The sequence below is a fragment of the Nicotiana tomentosiformis genome, chromosome 7 (genome assembly GCF_000390325.3).
Source record: "Nicotiana tomentosiformis chromosome 7, ASM39032v3, whole genome shotgun sequence".
NCBI classification, from domain to species: domain Eukaryota; kingdom Viridiplantae; phylum Streptophyta; class Magnoliopsida; order Solanales; family Solanaceae; genus Nicotiana; species Nicotiana tomentosiformis.
In genome coordinates this window covers 127,849,511-127,855,242 of record NC_090818.1, presented here as the reverse complement: position 1 = coordinate 127,855,242, position 5,732 = coordinate 127,849,511, and the positions used below count along the sequence as shown (strand labels likewise).

Below are 5,732 nucleotides of genomic sequence, written 5' to 3'. Positions count from 1 at the left end.
CAACTATCCTCAATTAGCAACTTTATTCACTAGTTCATGTCTAGTCCATCCATCTAACTTAATCAACATTCAGATAACCTTAAGCACATGCAAGAACACAATATACATACCTCCTACAATATTTTCAAGTCGAAATCCAAGTTATATTTAGCTTACAACATCCCTCAATGGCAATACAACACCGTAGAAGTGACTTAAGTTAATCTTCACTTCCAATCTCAAGTTTCATATGTTTCTTTTATCAATTAACTTGATAAACATATAGACATGCATAACAATAGAAACCATATCATAATCAATTTATTTTCTCCAATTTTCAGCCATAATAACATATACATATAGAGCCTTAAAACAATCCAACAAAAGATAACAACATCTCTTCCCCTTTCAAGTGTTATCTTATAATCTTTTACTCCAACACCACAACCAACATGTAATTAACCTTAAACACAATCAAAAGAATGTTAAACATACCTGAGAGAAGATACAATTCGAACCCTAAGCTTAACTTAGCTCACCATCATCCTTGTTCACGTCACAACACCATTGCTACAAAAAAAATAAGCCAATATTGCGGCGGTTATAAAATGGCGGTTTAACGGAGCCGCCGTAATTGACTCTAAATAATGGCGGATTTGCAGACGCCATATTTAATATTTTTAATACGGCGGTTGTGCGAATTTGCGTCAGTTTTGAACCGCCATTATATTTCTTTTAATTTCATAACCTTTTAAACATCAGAGCATACTCAAAGTACGCCCAATATTTCCTTGTCTTACTTTAGGGTTTCCGGCGACACTTCATCTCTTTCACCAGCGACACTTCACAATCTGTACCAAATCTGTTTTAGGAATCTACATCTGGTAAAATCTTCTGCTTAATCTATGCTAGTTTAGTTTCATACCGATTTTTAATTTATTTTTTTAATTATTTTTTCTTAACTTTTTTTTTTGGGGTCTTTTGCTGGTGTAGTTAGTGAAGTTGCCTCTGCCAAAATGACTGTGACGAATTTTTCTCAAAATATAAATAAATTGTGGCTGTTTATCGGTGTCAAATAAGTTTGCTCGGTTTGTTTTTCAGTTGATCTCGAGTTTGTACACATTTTTCATTACGATGCTTTCATGCTAGTTTGATTATTAAGGGTGGTATATTGAGGTCTATTGGAAACAAAAAAAAAATTCAGATATCAATTCCTAGCTGGAGATCTTTTAAATAAAATAAAAAGTTTGCTAGTTCTATTGGTGAAATGCAACTTTCCAGAAATGCTAATTGTTATTGCTATCGTATTTTTGAAATGCATACCACTATAGATTCTCAAAGGGGAACTGCTAAACATATTGACTATGGCCCTTGTTTATTCAAAATTGAAGATCCTTATGATTTGTGTTATTATCTAGACTAGATTGCTAGAAAATAAAAAACGATCGTATTATATTGCTAATTAAGTGTCTAAAAAGCAATTAATGTACTTGATAAGTAAATATTTCGTTTACCACTCAAGATTGCATGAGCTTTTCTTTAGCATTTTGGTTTGTTGATATCTTCTCGGAAGCAACGATACGTGCTATTAGGAGTCCTTTGGTTAATGTGATGTTCTGTGATGCAATGTTCGGGCTTGGTCTATTTTGTTGTTTTGTAAGTTCACTTTACAAATTCAACATCTTGGAGAGTAACCCGATGTTTATTTGTTAAGGTCCATTTCTACGAGGATGTTTTAAGAGGCTCTGTTCGAAGTTTGGCATTCAAGGTTTTGGTGATTGAAGTAATATTGATCAAAGTTCTGTTCATCATTAAGGTCCATATTTCTTTTTCATATTTCATTTTTCTAATACGATTATGAGCTCCGCAATGAGTGAAGTATACCATATTGATGGGGACTCGAAAGCTTCTATTTCAATCTGATTTTTTTCCGAATAAGTATATCTGACAAGTCAAAGTTTTAAATAGCAATGTCTTGGTAAGTTTGACTTATTTTGCTTGACACAATAAATGTAGTTGAGAGGATCTATTGTCTCTAATTTTGGTGTGGTAAAGTGACTTTCAGTAAAGGCTGAAAGAGCTATATATTGGCAGTATTATGTTTACTCCATTTTGGACGCGAGTGTTTTGACTTATTTTGTTTGGCACAATAAAGGTGATCGAGAGGAGCTATTGTCTCTAATTTTGGTATGTTGAAGTGACTTTCGGTAAAGGCTGAAAGAGCTATATAGTTTGGAGTATGTACTGTAGATTGTTGCAAGTAATGGTTATATGATATCTCTACTACTGTGTTTAAAGAAACATGTTTACTCTAACATAGCGTCTAATATTCGACTTTGTATTTCCATCTCATATTTGAGCTCTGTAGCCTGTTAGCTGAAGACACTACTTTATCTTAAATGCATAAGATAATTGGTACTCAGCTATTCTGTTTTGAATTTTAATTCTTAGTACTTCAAATAACTTTTGGTTGAGCAAAGAAGATTCTATCAGTTTAAAAGATACCTTTTTCTTGTAAATGTTCAATTGAAAACTCATTTATATCATTGATTTGTTTCAAGTATACTGAGCACTACTGAATATGTTTCTTGCGCAGAAAATGTTGACGTGAATCTCATCACAACTGGAGTATCTACAAGTGAAAATATGACGGGAGAATTTGGTGTTAACTACCCGCAACACCTCAGTTGCAGGAGGTACGTAAACTTGCCTAAATTATACTCCACTATAATAGTGAAATTATTTCTTACTCTACTGTATGTAGCATAGTTGTTTTTACCTTAGTTAAAATGTTTAACAGTTGAGGTATATGCCTAAGTACTTCTTATTTACTGCAGTTTGTGGACAGTGCATCCTATTTTCCTCTTTTTTGTACTACATGAATTAAGATGAATTAGAACATCAGTCGCTCATACTATAACTATCATATTTAATAGTGGAATGAGTTGGTATAAAGTTCAACTGTTGTATATAATTACCGCGAGTTTCTGCACCACTACCATAATGACAACTGCAAGCACGGTCACAATTACCTGAACAGTTATTGCAATGCATTATCTATTTTGCCGTGGACAAGAGTGGATTGCTCTAGTGGTAAGCACCCTCCATTTCCAACCAAGAGGTTGTGAGTTCGAGTCACCCCAAGAGCAAGGTGGGGAGTTCTTGGAGGAGGGAGCCTAAGGTCTATCGGAAACAACCTCTCTACCCCAGGGTAGGAGTAAGGTCTGCGTACACACTACCCTCCCCAGACCCCACTAGTGAGATTATACTGGGTTTTGTTATTGTTATTGTATTGTTGTTGTATCTATTTTGCAGTGCAGCACAAGGTTTAATGTTCTTTTGGTTATGGCTTTATCTGTTGAATATTATGTGAAAAGTTTTATATTCCACCATTATTTCTTTCTTAGAAACTAAAGTGATTTAAGGTTAAAAATTACTTTTCCTTTTTTGCAGGCATCGTATTTTTGAAGTGACACTCCATTATCACCAACAGGTCAAGGAGATCTTCACACGAAATAGAAATGCTAAATACAGTTAGGATTGATTGTATTATTTTGTTGTTGAGTAACACTTTGAAACAATACATTTAATGTAATTTTGGAGTGCTTATGATATATGAGGAATATTCTGCTTTTTCTTCTCGCATTTTAATTATTAATCCTTTATGTATGTGTCAAAATTATTATTAAGCTTTATACAAATTTAAGAACATAGGATGTAATAAACAGGATATACATGTGGAATAATGAAATAGCATATCAGAATATAAATATTATATATTTTTTGGGATAAATTTAAACGTGAAATTACGGCGGTTTCGAACCGCCATATATGCAAAGCAAGACTGCCACATTATATTAACAATTACGGCGGTTTGGTAAAATTCACCGTATTATACTTGTGGCGAACGGGATTATGGCATTTTTGAAAACCGCCATTAATGCGTATTGTGGCGGTTTAAAACCGCTAAACACAAAAATAAATGCCGCATTAACATAATTTTTTTGTAGTGCATAGAGGAGTTATTTTTCACCTTTGGCTAACTTTGATGTTGGATTATGGTATATTTCTTTGGAATTTGTTTGAAACCTTGGGGGAACTGTTGGGAGGGTTTGGAGAGTGAGAACTGAAGGAGGTTGAAAAATGAGCAAAGCTCATCCCAAAAACGAGATAAAAATAGGTGAAGGCCGGCCATCGACTAAGTGAGTCCCATAGGGGCTGCTTGCGCAGTCTTGCCAAAACGCGAATATCTCTCTACTCCGATGTCGTATCGACGAACGGTTTAATGCGTTAGAAACTAGACTCGTAGATCTTCAATTTCATAGGTGGATCATCCCGTAATTTCAAGTATATTTGGAGAAAAACTCAGATACATTTGACCTAATTTGCAACATATTATGAGTATAACTTATGATGACCTTTGCCAACTTTTGTTCCACAACTCGCTTGACTTTAAAATATAATACATGGCTATTATACGACTAAAATAACTCATAACATAATCTCCTTATAATATTAAGCACACTAGTATCACCCCAAAAGTACATGTTATAACATTCTCAACTTGTCGACTTTCGACGAAATTTATTTTCTTCAATTTGTTTAGCTTCTAAGCCTTCCAACCCTCTTGGAACCTTTTATTCATGATCTTAAATATTTTTAACCACCAAGGTAATATGATTAGCTTACTTTATGTACTTTCAAAGATGATATCATTTTTGAGCTTACATCAATTGACTTACGGCGTACTTTTACGTACGAAAACATGGGGTGTAACATCATTCCCCCCTTTGGAACATTCGTCCTCGAATGTTTGTTGATGCTTATCAATCTCATAACATATAGATCTTATGAATACTTTAATATTGTCCTTTCCATTTAGGCAACTGTTCTGTGAATTAATCCAAAGGACAGGGCATTCCCCCATTTAAGCCTCTTTCTCACACTACGACTTGTGGTCGTAATTCTTTCAATCTCATAACTTTTGCTACCTTCTGTCATGCAGCCTGTACGACTCTATCCTTGTATGGGCGCCTATGCGAATCTTCTCTCCTTTTTCCTCCAGCTTTTATCCAATTTCTAGGCCTCACTTTGTGAAATACACTACTATGACAAGTTGTCCCTCTCGACATCTATAGGTGTACTGAAGTTCTTAGATCGGTACTTTGTCGAACTTACGAATGTTGCTATATATTGTTTCAGAGCCTCAGTTTTCTATGCTTATGGCTTTACTACATCTAGGTAGGTCATACTATGCCATAACTCTTACTTTGTTTTATTATTACCGAGGTCTGCTACCCAACTCCAGGTTACTCTCTCACTGCTCATCCTATGCGTATAAATCTAAGTCCTTCCTTATTACTGTTCATCTAAAGAATGACATCATAATCTTCTCTCATATTTTGAAACTTTTATCCATCTATTGTTGATTCACCTTAATGTTAATCTATAAGCTACCACAGATACCTTGAAACCTCTTACGTAATATATTGTCACTAGGGCTCACGTCTCATCAGAGAGCATCTAAAGTGATTTGCCTGATCCACCTAGGGACGATACTATACTTTAATAACCATATTTTATAGAATTCCAACTTGATTCATCTTATGTGGGTATTCTAATCCCGTGTAATTCATGAAATCCCTTCTCTTTGAATCAATACTCAATTGAAGGAGTAAATGTCATCCTCTTATTATTTATCACAATCACACCATTATTCTACTACCAGGGCAGCATTCCATCTCTTCTAAATG

The 5,732-nt window shown here is 34.6% G+C and overlaps 1 long non-coding RNA gene across 1 annotated transcript; it reads left to right on the top strand.

The window, feature by feature from the left end:
• Positions 1 to 724: 724 nt before the first annotated feature.
• Positions 725 to 3,624, top strand: LOC104089207 (uncharacterized). The gene is made up of 4 exons (XR_684718.4): positions 725 to 863; positions 1,694 to 1,795; positions 2,576 to 2,675; positions 3,433 to 3,624. It is a non-coding gene; the product is annotated as an uncharacterized lncRNA (long non-coding RNA).
• Positions 3,625 to 5,732: the final 2,108 nt, after the last annotated feature.